This window comes from Zingiber officinale, chromosome 10A, assembly GCF_018446385.1.
Source record: "Zingiber officinale cultivar Zhangliang chromosome 10A, Zo_v1.1, whole genome shotgun sequence".
Classification (NCBI taxonomy): Eukaryota; Viridiplantae; Streptophyta; class Magnoliopsida; order Zingiberales; family Zingiberaceae; genus Zingiber; species Zingiber officinale.
The window spans coordinates 66,445,212-66,459,956 of NC_056004.1; the positions used below are offsets into that span (position 1 = coordinate 66,445,212).

General features: G+C 37.7%; 1 non-coding gene across 1 annotated transcript; it reads right to left on the reverse strand.

Moving 5' to 3' along the window:
• Nucleotides 1-14,078: 14,078 nt before the first annotated feature.
• Nucleotides 14,079-14,184, reverse strand: LOC122028334. Its single transcript, XR_006124738.1, has one exon. It is a non-coding gene; the product is annotated as a small nucleolar RNA R71 (small nucleolar RNA).
• Nucleotides 14,185-14,745: the final 561 nt, after the last annotated feature.

Consider the following 14,745-nt stretch of genomic DNA (forward strand, 5'->3'; position numbering starts at 1 on the left):
GCGCACATAAGGTGCTTGTTTAAATGACAAGTAAGTGCATGTATAAGAAAGCAATATGTAAAAGAAAGTATTTTACTTTAAAGTGGCATGTACTGAACACAAGGTCTATGGGTGGGCTCCTAGATTGACCCTAGGCCCCTAGATCGCTTAGTAGTACCTTAATAGGTTCAGGATTAGCAACCTCGGATCTTATTAAGGATACGCACAAAGTGGTACAATGTCGAGCCCAAGCAAGTTTATTATTATTTTCACTAGTTATGTAATATAAAGTTTTCAAACTTCGTTGTTTGTCTTGGTAGAAGTCTTCTTAAGTTTGAGAACTTGAGTTATGAAGTGTAGCATGGATGAACTCTATAGTATGGCAAGATTTATGTTTCCATTGCATGTTTACATTGCTAGCATGATTTTAAGTTGATGTTTTGCATGATAAACTTATTTAAAAATGCATGTCATGTACAGATTTCCAAATTATGCATTTTAGCATGAATTACTGTCAAGTACAAGTTTTGTGTTTTCCCCCAAGCGATTTTGAAAGCATGTTCCTTCTTTTAATGCTTGTTTTGTGAGTAGATGGTACTTACTAAGCATTCACTTATAGATTTGCATTTCCTTATACTACATATAAAGATAAAGGAAAGCTCGAGTATGAGGAGGTAGCATGAGCGGTGCTTTGTGTATGTGTGACGGAACAGTGGAAGGAGATCTGGGAACTTGTTATTGTATGGAATATGTTAGAACTTGATGCTAAAGTATTTTCTTCTCTCTGCTATACATGAAATACTATCACTAGTTGCTTATGATGAATTCATCAGTTTGGCAGTAATTAGAGTGTCAAAGAGGGAAGATCTAGGGGCTCTCCAAAGGGGAGGACCCCTCTTCATGCAATGGAAGAGAACCCTAACCCAAAGATAAGTACAAATGGAAGAACAACCCCTTTTTGTAGAGCAAGGCGTGACTCCCACACGGCGCGTGGCACCGCCGTGTGGATTCACACGACAACATGTTCCTTCTTTTAATGCTTGTTTTGTGAGTAGATGGTACTTACTAAGCATTTACTTATAGATTTGCATTTCCTTATACTGCAGATAAAGGTAAAGGAAAGCTCAAGTAGGAGGAGGCAGCAGGAGCGGTGTTTTGTGTGTGTGTGTGACGGAACAATGGAAGTAGATCTGGGAACTTGTTATTGTATGGAATATGTTAGAACTTGATGCTAAAGTATTTTATTCTCTTTGCTCTACATGAAATATTATCACTAGTTGCTTAGAATGAATTTATCAGTTTGACAGTAATTAGAGTGGCAAAGAGGGAAGAACTAGGATCTCCCCAAAGGAGAGGACCCCTCTACAAGCAATGGAAGAGAACCCTAACCCAAAGATAAGTACAAAGGGGAGAACAACCCCTTTTTATAGAGCAGGGTGTGACCCCCACACAGCCGTGTGGATTCACACGGCCTCAGGCCTCTTCCTCTCGGCCAAGGTGACACGGTCATGTGGATTCACACGATCGTGCACCTCTTCCTTTCGGCCAAAGGGACACGACCGTGTGTATTCACACGACCGTGCACCTCTTGCTCTCGGCCAAGGTGACACGGTCGTGTAGATTCACACGGTCATGCACCTCTTCCTCTCGTCCAAAGGGACATGGCCGTGTGTATTCACACAGGCATGCACCTCTTCCTCTCGGCCAAGGGTGTTGGCGCTACTCTAATTCCGTTCTGTTCCCCTTGTATAAAAATTTGTACAAACACAGAACTTTTCCTAACAACCCATGTGCTTTTCAGAAGTTAAACTTAGATTGTAAATGAAACTTAACATTATTAATCCAAGTTCAACACATGTGTTCATCAGAAGTTAAACCATATTACAGAAGTTCATTAAATATCTATTTCAAGGATCGACTTCCAGGTTGTTGGTGAGACTCTTGACCTTCTTGGGTATGAGATCATCCACCACTTCCTAGTCAAAGACTTTCAAAGAAATTGAATATTTAAACTCCTTACAGTAAACCCTAGGTTAAACTACAGAGAACTTAATCAAAGCACAAGATCGCTAGCTTCTTGTGTTGGTACTTCAGGATCCATACAAAGGATAAATAAACTAGTACACAGCGGAAATAATTAACTAGTTATACCTTTCTTTGTAACTTAAAGACCTCTTGATCTTCTGTTGTATTCCTCTCCTCCTCTTGGGCATCGTGTGTAACACCCATAGGATCCCTAGCAATTTTATATAAATTATTGCATGATTAAAATGGGCTTTATGTAGACTTTTCAAAAAAAAATAAAGAGCAAAAAGAACCAAAAAAGAGGCATGACTAAGGTTTGAACCTTGAACCTCTTGGTAGGTGGTTGTATATGATAACCAGTAGCCCCAGCAGGGGTGTACTGTTAGGAAGAGAAGGGAGATTGTAGTTAAGGGTGGTGAAAGTGAAGGCCCCCTTCACTTAGAAGGAAAAGTTTGTGTTTCCTTCTTCCTTCCCAATGAGAAGATGGTTTTTCCTTCTTCCTTCATTTAGCATAAATAAGAGAAAGGAAAGGAAAACTTCATTTTCTCTTCTTTCTTCCTCCTCCTTCCTTCTCCCACCGAAATCCCAAACCCATCTTCTTCATTGCTGAAACCAAGCTAAGGGGTCTTCTTCCTAGGAAAACTTCTCAAGCAAGGGTACTTTTCCTTAGCGAAAGGATGTAAGTATTCCCTCACCTACAGTACAAGTAGCTTTTGTATGCTTATTGCTTAAAGGTTGCTTGAAAAACCTAGGGTCTTACCTTGTAAAGTTTTGGCCAAGATAAAGTTAAGAGGTTATCTATGGTTACTAAGAGCTTTCATGCTTCATGTTGTTAAAAAAAAAAAACTTGGAACTATGCTTTTAGGGTTTCGCCCAAGAAGAAATAAAGGCCTTAGAGGAAGTTGTTAAACCTATACTATGCTTGCTTATGCTTCCTCATGATGTATGACTTTCTATATAATGTTAGTTTAAGTTTCCATGCCTTATGTTGCATTAAAAACCTAGAGTCTTACCTTTAGGTTTCGGCCAAAAGAAATGAAAAGGTATAGAGAAAGTTTTTTTGACCTAAATTATGTTTGCTTATGCTTCCTCATGATGTATGACTTTCTATATAATGTTAGTTTAAGTTTTCATGCCTTATGTTGCATTAAAACCTAGAGTTCTTACCTTTAGGTTTCGGCCAAAAGAAATGAAAATGTTTAGAGAAAGTTGTTAGACCTAAATTATGTTTGCTTATACTTCCTCATGATGTATGATCTTCTATATATTGTTAGTTTAAGTTCCATGCCTTATGTTGCATTAAAATTTAGAATCATGCTTCTAGAGGTTTCGGCCAAGATTTGAACATTAGGGTTAGAACCTCATTTATGCCTACTAAGAGTCTCAGTTGCTATACTATGTATGGTGTAAAAGTTTCATGCTTTAAGTTGTTAAAAGAAAACTAGAATCATGCTTACATGTTTCGGCCAAGACAAGGGATTTAGGTTAAGAAGCTACGTAGGGTTTTTAAAGGTCTCACATGTTATGTTAAGTATTATGAGAACTTAGGTTATTGATCCCATGTTTTTATGTTGCTTGAAAACCTAAGATTCATGCTCACAAGTTTCGGCCAAGACAAGAAAAATGAGGTTAAGGAGCTACCTAGGGTTATTAAAGGTCTCACATGTTATGTTAAGTATTATGAGAACTTATGTTATTGATCCCATGTTTTTATGTTGCTTGAAAACCTAAGATTCATGCTCACAAGTTTCGGCCAAGACAAGAAAAATGAGGTTAAGGAGCTTACCTAGGGTTATTAAAGGTCTCACATGTTATGTTAAGTATTGTGAGAACTTAGGTTATTGATCCCATGTTTTTTTATGTTGCTTGAAAATCTATGACTCATGCTTATATGTTTCGGCCAAGTTATGATTTAGGGTTTGTAGGAAGTTCAAAACCCAACCATGCATGATAATGACTCTTTATGATGTGATATGGATTTTATGTCACCATGTTATATGTTATGTACACTTATGCCATCATGTTATGCTTTCTCTATTATATGCTATATGTTATGTGCACTTATGCCATCATGTTATGCTTTCTCTATGATATGCTATATGTTATGTGTACTTTATGTCATCATGTTATGCTTATGCAAGGCTTATGTATGATGAAAAGCCTAAGAGATGCTTCCCTTAAGTTGGGATTAAGAGCACTCTTCATGATATGACAAGAACATGATATGCCATGATATGACAAGAAATATGATATGCCATGATATGATAAGAAACATGATATGCTATTTTACTTTTATATGGCTTGTACCGGGGATGAGCTCCTAAGTTACCCCTAGGTTGATGGTCAAAGAAACGGGCCTAGTAAGGGATGAGTTCCTAAGTTGCCCCTAGGTCGATGGTCAAGGAAACGGGCCTAGTTCCTAATAGGTTCGAGATTAGCTACCTCGGATCTATTTAGGATGCGCGCAAATTCATGTACGTGGTACAAAGCCGGGCCCTCATGTTGAGATTATGTTTAAGTACTTATATGATATATGTTTTCAAAAGGACATCTTGCATATACTCATTTCATGATACATGTTTTCAAAAGGACATCTTGCATATACTTATTTCATGCTAAATGGTTTTCTTTATGCTTTAGTAAGATGCTTTTTGAAAATGTGTCTATGATGCCTAGATGATCATGCTACTACTTTATGTTTATGCTCTTACATGCTATGTTATGATTTTCTTGAATGAGTATGACACTACTTTATGCTATCATGCAAATTTTATATCTAGATGTTGGTTAAATGAACATGTCACTACTTTATGTTTAAATGCATGATTTATGTTTTGTGAGTAGGAAAGGATCTTACTAAGCCTATGTGCTTATAGTTTAATTTCCCTTGTACTGCAGAAAAGGGAAAAGAATGGTTAAATTAAAAGGGAGCAGCAGGAAGGGCAAAGATGTGTGTGGCAGTGGCATGGTGGAATAGATCTGCTTTATGCTTATATGTTTTAAAGCTTAGCATGTGATCCTATTTTGCTACATAATGTTTTTGATGGATGATACTTGATGGTTTATACTCATTATGAACTTTTGTTTTCATGTTCCATGTTAAGTATGCTTTATGCTCTAGTTAAGTAAAATATCATGTATCACGTAGCAAGTAGTAGATGTTAAATCAAATTATGAATGCTAGCATGTTCACATGTTAATATGATACATGATTATATTGTTCACATGACATGTTTTTGATTTATGCTTTATGATAACGGACATGCTTCTATGATAACATGATTATTAGTTTTTATTTATTTACTTCCGCTGCCATATATGCATGTATATATGTTTCAAGTAACCCCGTCCTTCGTAAGCAGTGGAAAGGCGGGTGTTACATCGTGTGGTCGACGATCTACCAAGACGCAAAAACCACCCAAGTCCTTCTTTCTTCCAAGACTTTCGGCACCCAAGGGATCAAAGCTAGGAACACCAACTCTTGTTCTTCTTTCTACCTTGCAACTCGATGGCCACAAGATGGTTGAAGCCTCTTGATGTCGCCGGCCTTAGGTGAGAAAGCAAAGGGAGAATAAGAATATGAGGGGGCTGGCCACAAGGAGAATAGAAGAGGAATAGAAATAGTGTAGATGATTATTTCTTCTAAGGCACCATCTATCTTCTTTTATAATCCTTGGTAATGGCTAAAAAGGAAAGATTTTAACAATAATTAAAATCTCACTTTTAAATTTCCTATTGTAGATGGCTACAAAAGGAAAGTTTTAAAATTAAAAATCCCCCTTTTCAATATTGTAGATGGCTACTGATCCTGTCTGAGAAGCCTAACAAAACGGAAAGCTGGGAGAAAACCTACTACTGATGAAGAGTAATACTTGCCTGAATACCGATCCGAGAAACCCAAAGCGGATCGGGGAGAATAAAATCACGAACTACCCTCCGACCCAAAGCAGATCGAGAAGAAGAATTCGGTGAAGAATACCGAGATTTGAAGCTTCCAAGGTTTCCTGTGCACAAGAGACCAACCAACACTATCGTCAGTGACCTAAGACTGGGGTGGGAATCCCTGGCTAGGCCCTCCGACGCTCAAGTCAGTGATCTCTCCTGGTGTGGAAGAAGAAGAAGGAAGAAGAAGATGAACAGTAGTTGAAAACTAGCGTTGTGAATGTGAACAGTAATGTCAACCTACGTGGCCAACGGAGAGGATTTTCCCTTTTATACCACTTCATATAACCTCCGTAGTCATAAAGTGGACCCCGGTTTGTTAGAGTTTGTTATGAGATGACGTAAGCTGCGTACTTGTGGTAAATGACTTTTAAGGAATCTTTTTGTACCCCAGATGTACCTTCTTTATCGTCTAGTACCTGCAAAAAAGTCTAGAAACACATTTCCCGTCAAATGGATAAACCTGTTATACAATCAAACACGGATATCTATATTAAACTAAGTATGAGTCTCCCTGTTCGTCCTGTCTTTATTATGTTGTAGACAGCTTGGTATTATACTATGTTTCATATTGACTGAATATTAAACCCAAACCTTGTTCGATCAATTTATTATTATTATTTAACTAATCGTTCAATAATATACTACTAACTCTATACAGCCTTAAATCTTTTCGTTCTCGGGCGATCATGTATACTTAACTAATTCTAGATATGCTATCTTAAATAATCCTTGCTTTTTGTCTTAAACATGAAAACCCGACCGGTATTGAATTATCCTTCCTAAGATGTATCTCGGCCAATATTGGTCTACTCTCCTTGAGGTATTTCTCGATCGGTATTAGCTTACTATCCTCAAGGCATATACCGGTCGATATTAACCTGTCTTCCCCTAAGGTATATCTCGGCCGATGTTGGTCTACTCTCCTTGAGATATATCTTGGTCGATATTTGCCTTTCCTTCTCAGGTTATCCCGATCGATATTAGCTTACTCGCACTAAGGTATATATAGATCAATATTGACCTGTCTCTTCTAAGGTATATATCAATCAATATCAGTCTACCTCCCTTGAGGTATATATCGGTCTATATTGGTCTTTCCTTCTCAGGGTATATCCCGGCCGATATTAGCTTACTTGCATTAAGATATATATCGGTCGATATTGACTGCCTCTTCTAAGGTATCTATCGATCGATATCGATCTACCTCCCTTGAGGTATATATCGGTCGATATTGGCCTGCCTCTTCTAAGGTATCTATCGATCGATATCGGTCTACCTCCCTTGAGGTATATATCGGTCAATATTGGCGTACTTCCTTTTAAAGTATATCTCGGTCGATATTGAGTTGCCTTCTCAAAGGTATAGTTCGATCGATATTGATCTTCCTTCATCAAGGTATTATCTGGTAGGGATTGGCCTTCCTCTCTCAAGGTATATCCCGGCCAATATTGATCTATCTTTTCAACTAGGCTATCTCCTTTCCCTTCCTCACCGGGGATCCATGAAACCTACCCCATATCACTAGCCTTCCCTTCAAGTCTAGTCGAAGGAGGTATAGCCGACTGACTAGACACAAGTCTTTTCTTTTGTCTCTTTGCCTGTCTTAACCCATGACTCTGCCATTGTGGCTTTGTGATCCTCTGCTATAGTCATCCCGTGAACTCAACTACAGTGATCCCGTGAGTCTTTTTGATCCTTTAAATAGAGCTATTACCCTTTCTTCATTCTTCATTCGCCCCATTTCTTTGTCTTCCTTGTTCACTTCGTCTTACCGAGAGTATGGCCTCAGATCCTCCTCCCTGGGGGCAATTCTTGTTGGACAAGGCGAAATCTATATATGAGTTTGCCAAAGCTTTGGCTTTAGTTAACCTTTTGGTCCAAGAAACTATCCCAAGGAATGAAGTTTTTCGAGATCTAGAATCTCCAGCCAAAGGCACGACTGTTCTGCAAATCCAACGGGTTTCAGAGGAGTTCCCACTACTCATGGAGGACCAACTCAATAGCCCATGGATGTCGCGATAAGGGCATAGCCCATGTTACCCACAGGCTAGGATGGTCACTCTGGAAGCAGAGCTCTAGGGCTCAAGCAGGGGAGGAACTCTTCAGTCACCTTTCCACCAGGGCCTGAATAGATCTGTCCCCTCCCCCTTGTCCCTGAGACCACCCTGCTTCATAGTTTCCTTTGTCCCCGGCAAAATATTGCCACTTCTGTTGCCCGGGCAAGCTTCCTTCTTAGTGCTTGCTGCCTCCTTAGAATTTGAAGAAGAACCCTCCTTCTTTGGCTTGTCCTTCCAACTTGAAGAGTAGTTTGGAGAAGATGATTTCTTCATAACGCCCTTTCTCTTTAATTGTTGCTCTACTTTCATTGCTTGATGCACTAAGTCGTCAAGCTCCACATAATGTTGTAACTCCACAATGTCTCCAATATCTTGGTTTAGGCCATGGAGAAACTAAGCCATGGTAGCTTCCCTATCCTCCACAATATTGGCTCTAATCAAAGCCACCTCCATCTCCTTGTAATAATCATCCACACACCTACTCCCTTGGGTGAGTCTTTGCAATTTGTTGTGCAATTCCCTATGGTAGTGGGAAGGCACAAATCTCCTTCTCATCAAAGTCTTCATTTCGTCCCAAGTGTTGATAGAATGCTCTCCATACCTTCTTCTCTCCTTTTGCAATTGATCCCACCAAATTAAGGCATAATCGGTGAACTCAAGGGCAGCCACCTTTACTTTCTTTGCATCATTGTAATTGTGGCATGAGAAGATTTGCTCTATTTTCATCTCCCACTCAAGATATGTTTTGGGGTCATTCCTCCCTTGGAAGGAAGGTATATGGACTTTCACACCTCCTAGATCATCTTCTCTTCTAAGGTCTCTACCTCCTCTTTCACGTCTTCTTCCCCCTTCATGCCTCCTTTCTCTTGGTGAATCATAGAATGGGTCACTTTGATGAGATTCTTCATGATTAGAATTCCCCCCACGGTTGGAAACATTTTCTCCTTCAAGTAGGTCCATCCTTTTGTGTATTTCTTCAAGTTGTCTTTGAAGCATTCTTTCAAATTGTTGAGTAAGTGCCTCCATTTGAAGCCTATTAAGATCTCGCCTAGGGGAATGAGGTGATTTTTCCCCACTCATGCTTGCAAAGAAAAAAAAGAAGATGACAAGGAAAATTACAAAAGAAATGTTAGACGGACCCTCACCACTCTACTCACGTGGTTGCACTCAAATTTATCCACTCAGCTTCCTTTATAAGCTCTTAAGAAAAGAACCTTATCAATATCTTTCTCAAGACAACAAGTAGACAACGAAGTGAATAAGAAACCAACAAGAGAAATATGAGTAGAACAAGAGAAATAAACGGATAAAATGAGAATTTCAGCAATGATCAAGAGCAATGAAAGGAATATATCTTTGAATTCAGATTTCACAAAGAAAGAATATTGAGTCCTTTCAATTCACAAATCCTCCTCCTTTTTTTTCTTTTTTTTTCAATCAGAAACCAATGACACTAATGATTCCTTTCTCTTTTTTTTTCGAATTTTCCTTTTTTTTTTTTTGAGTTGAGGACCCAAATAGCGAATAGAAATTGGCACAAGGCCAGGCCGTGTGTGCCACACGATCATGCAAGGGATCCAGAGGCAAGATTGGCACAGTCGTGTGAGCCACACGACCATGTGAGCAAGCCAGAGAAAGAGCAGTACACGGTCATGTGAAGGCTACATGGCCGTGTGACCTTGGCTGAGAGCAAAACAACCAGGCCCATGTGTGCCACACGGTCGTGGCACGGATCGTGTGGAGCCCCTGCCCTATATAAAAAGCTTCTTCCTCTTTCAAGAGGGAGGAGGGCTCTCCCTTTTGGGGAGATCATGTTTAGGGCCAACCTTCACCTTCTACATGTTGGAATGTATACTAAAAGCCTAGCTTTTGTATAAATATTTATTTTGAAATAAAGAATCACATTGGTCAAAAATGTCTACATTTAAGCAAAGTGTAGTTGTTCAATTAATTTATATTGTAGATAACATGGTGTGTGGTGTCACACACAGAAGATCATGTTATCGGTTCTTTATAAATTATAAATAGTAGCTCACGACTAAGATGGAAAGGAACAAACCATTGAAATAGTCGTAGTGTAATTAGGTGTTAGTTTATCTTGACTGATAAATTACACTAGTACCCTTTGAGTGTACTGAGCAGGACCATTTAAGGTAAATTCTTTTTATACTGACTTGATAAAAGAATAAAACCTTAGTTTTTATGGAAGTGTGTGCTCTTAATCCTAATATAATAACAAGCACATATATTTAGTATTCATTTCTTTGACTTATCAAAGGGTGAGATTTAGCTCGATAAATCAATAGGCTTGATAAGTTAGGAAATGATATTGCTTATAGTGTGTATTGTTGATTATAGAAGGAAACTGTGTCCTAGTAATCTAGGTTGATAATGCCCCCAAGAGGAGCTCATAAGGATTGTCATGTTAAACACTGTAGGTGGACTTAGTCCGACATGCGATAAGGTTGAGTGGTACTACTCTTGGACTAAGACATTAATTAAAATGAGTTATCAGAAACTCAATTAATTAGTGGGCATCCGACATCTTAAACACAGGGAGACAAACACACTCATAATAAGAAGGAGCCCAAAATGTAATTTGAGATTTGTGTGGTAGTTCAGTAATAATTCTTTAGTGGTATGAATTATTATTGGTGAAATTAAGTTGGGTGTTCGGGGCGAACATGGGAAGCTTAATTTCATCAAAAGGCCAAAACCAATTCCTCCTCTCGGTCCCTATCGTAGCCTCTTATTTATAAAGTATTATATCCACCTTTATACCCATCCTAATGGGGCCGGCCAAGCTAGCTTGGAGCTCAAGCTAGCGGCCGGCCAAGACCAATAGGATGAGCCAAGTAGGTGGCCGGCCAATGCTTGGAGCCCAAGGATAAGTGGTCGGCCCTAATCAAATTAAAAGGGTTTTAATTTTTAAAATTTTTCTTATGTGGATTCCATGGTTTTAAAAGAGAGTTTAAAATTGATATCTTTCCTTATTTGTGAATTGAAAGGAAGATTTTAATTTTGAGAAAACTTTCCTTTTTTGTAACCATGTTTATGATTTAAAAGAGAGTTTTAAAATTATAAATTTTTTCTTTTATAAGTTTCTACAAAGGATTAAGAAAACATTTGATATCTTTCCTTATTTATACATTGAAAGGAAATTTTAATTTTAAAGATAACTTTCCTTTTTGGAAATCATCCACATGTTTAAAAGAAATATTTTAATTTATAAAATTTCCTTTTATAACCAACCATGAAGGGATAAATTATTAGAGAAATTTTATTTTTAAATTTCTGGAAATAAATTAGGAAGTTTTAATTCTTATTAAAACTTTCCTTCTTTGGGATTATGAGGTGTCCGACCATATGATTTAAGAAAAGGAATTTGATTTTAATTAATTAAATTTTCCTTTTCATGGCAAAGAAATTAAGGAAGGTTTTATTTAAATTTTCCTTATTTGCTAAGATCAAGGATTATAAAAGAGAAGGTAGGGGTGTCTTCATGGCTAACAACTCTATTCTATTTTTCCTCCCTCTCTTCCTTGGTGGTGTGGCCGGCCCTTCTAAGTTTTCCCTTCTCCTTTTTCTTTCTTCTCCTTGGCCGAAACTCTTCATCCTTTGGAGCTTGGAAGGTGGCCGGATATTGCTTCGAGAAGAAGGAGAGAAAGGAGGCTTTGTTTCTAGCATCCCTTGGAGCTTTGGTGGCCGAAACTTGGTGAGGAAGAAGAAGAGCTTGGGTGGTTCTCATCTCGGTAAATCGTTGCCCACACAATGTCTGAGATAAAAAGAGGAATACGGTAGAAGATCAAGAGGTCGTTGCATACAAAGAAAGGTATAATTAGTAATTATTTTCCACATCATGCTAGTTTTTCTTTGTATGAATCCCAAATGCAAGAGGCATATAATTCTAGAGTTTCAAATTTGTGATTTGAGTTTGTGTTTTTTTTTTTTTCAAATTTGTGATTTGATTGTTTTTTTTTTGGTTAAACTTAATGTTATTTTAGGAAATTAAATATTGAATTTCTTTAAGAGGCTTTGTCGAGGCAGTGGTGGATGCTCCCATACCCAAGAAGGTCATGTGCCTCGCCATGTTTGACCTGGAAGCTAATTTCTGAAATAAATATTTAATTGAATTTGTAACATAGGTAGATTTGGATCAATAATGTTAAGCATCGTTTGCGATCCAAATCTAAATCATTAAGAACAGATAAGTTAAATTTGGAATAAATAATGTTAAGTTCCATTTGCGATTCCTAATTTAATTTCTAAAGAACACAATAGGTTGTTTAGGAAAGGTTCGACAGTTGTACAAAAATTATGTATAGTGGAACCGGTACGATCTTCCTAGGACCAACCAACACTACAACCTTGATCCAGAGTTCCAAAGCCATTTCCATCTCTGATTCAACTCCAAAAGCTAGGGATTGGTTCCGAAGATCACTCCTCATCACTAGATAAGCATTTCTAATTTCTTCTCTTGATTGGGATTAAAATGTTTGTGAACTCTTTGTCTTTGGATCTCTATCTTTATGGAGTAGATTCATTGTTCTTGGACTGAGAGAGTATTTATGGTGTGATTTGATGTAAGAATCTCATGGATATGCCAATTTCCTATCTCAATGATGTTGTTATGTTTTGTATCTATTTGATCTTGTGTAGATTATTGTGTTTGGATTTAATTACTATGCTCGATTGAATGTTTGTGACACTTGTGGATCTTGTAGAGGGATCCCCTAGATTGTATGATCGAGGGGCGCTAGTGACAGGCTGCCCCTCTAACGGACATCTAGGGGATCACCTTTAAAGGTGAAGCTAGTCTCTACAAGGAGGTGGAATAGTTGAGTGCATTTATCCCCTATACCTTTATGTGGATTGAATGGTGATGTGTTTCTATGTCGTATGACCAAGAGGCGTTGGTGGCAGGCTACCCCGCTAACGAACATCATAGGGATCATGCCTATTAGATTACTAGAAGTATAGATAAAAGTTCCTTGCCGGGTGACTTCTGGAGGAGAAAACTGGCAACTTCATGTAAATGCATGGCAATTGAGGATAAGAATTGGTAGATCACCGTACATTGATAAATATCCCAATGAAATCGAACTCCTAGAACTCTCATAAAACCCAAGTTCTTACATTTGCTTTTCTATTTCTATTTCTAGTTGCTACTTAGTATATTCGCTTCCTTTGTCGATTGTTTAGCTAATTCATTGTGAGACATCTCTAGTGCTTATAACCAGTCCCTGTGGATTCGATATCTTTTTATTACTGACGATGAAATCGTATACTTGCGGTAGCGTAACCAGTTTTTTGGCGTCGTTATCGAGGACTGCGTCTATAACATTAGAGATAATCATTTGAGTTAGACTAGACCTTTCTTTTCTTTTCAATTGCATATTTATAACTAGTGTTGGAAATTCTATTTTTCTCAATCTTATCTTTTATTTCTGATTACTTTCCCTACAATTCGACTTGTTGTAATTCAAATTTTACATTTCATATTTTCAGCATTTCAGTTTAGTTTATTTTTCAAGTAAAAGAAATTCTAAAAAACTTAAGATCTTGTTCTTGTGTGTGTAGATCTAACTTTGCAGGAAATCTATTACTTCTTGATCCAGAGATTGATAGAACTTTTCATAGAAGGAAGATTTTGCAAAGAAATCAAGAAGAACAAGAATGCTCTAATATGGCAAACAAACCATTGAAAGATTATGCTGCAACACCCTATGCCAGAGGGCTTCATTCTAGTATCATAAGACCATCTATTGAAGCAAATAATTTTGAGATCAAGCCTGTAATAATAACTATGGTACAACAAAATCAGTTTGGAGGCGGACCACACGAAGATCTTAATCAACATCTTGAAATTTTCTATGAAATCTGCAGCACTATGAAGACGAACGGTGTTCTATCCGAAGCAGTGAGATTATTATTATTTGGATTTTCTTTAAGAGATAGAGCAAGATAGAGCAAAACAATGGTTGAATTCTTTACCAACTAACAGCATAAGCACTTGGGAGCAATGTGAGCAACAATTCCTTAATAAATTCTATCCTCCAAGTAAGACCGCTCATATGAGAAATCAAATTGGAAGCTTCAGACAGTCAGATTCAGAATCTTTATTTGAAGCATGGGATAGATACAATAATATGCTCAAATAATACCCACATCATGGTTTAGAAAAATGTCTAGTTCTACATACTTTTTATAACGGCACCAACTATCATACTATGGTGTCTCTAGATTCTACAGCTGGAGGGGCACTTATGAATAAAAGTTTAGATGAGGCCAAGGATATTATAGAGAGTGTAGCGCAAAACTATCATCAATGGGCAATAGAAAGAAGTGGAGGCTATTCCTATCCAAACTCAGTTAAAGCATCAGGAAAATTTTATGTAGATGCAATTACTTTAATGTCTTCGAAATTAGATGCTCTTACTAAAAAACTAGAAGGTATGGGAATAAATTCTGCATCGGTCAAAGCCATATGTGTTTGTGAAACTTGTGGAAGCTCAGATCATTCTCAAGAATCATGTCCTCAGGAGCTATTTCTACACAAATCAATCAATTAGAACAATGTGATGCTATCATGAGTTACAATCAGAAACAAATTAATCCATACTCCAACACATACAACCCTTGTTGGAAGAATCATCCAAATTTCTCTTATAGAAATAATCAAGAACAAGGACTATCCATGGGAGTTAGATCGAGCTATTAGCCTGGACAGCAAGGCTAT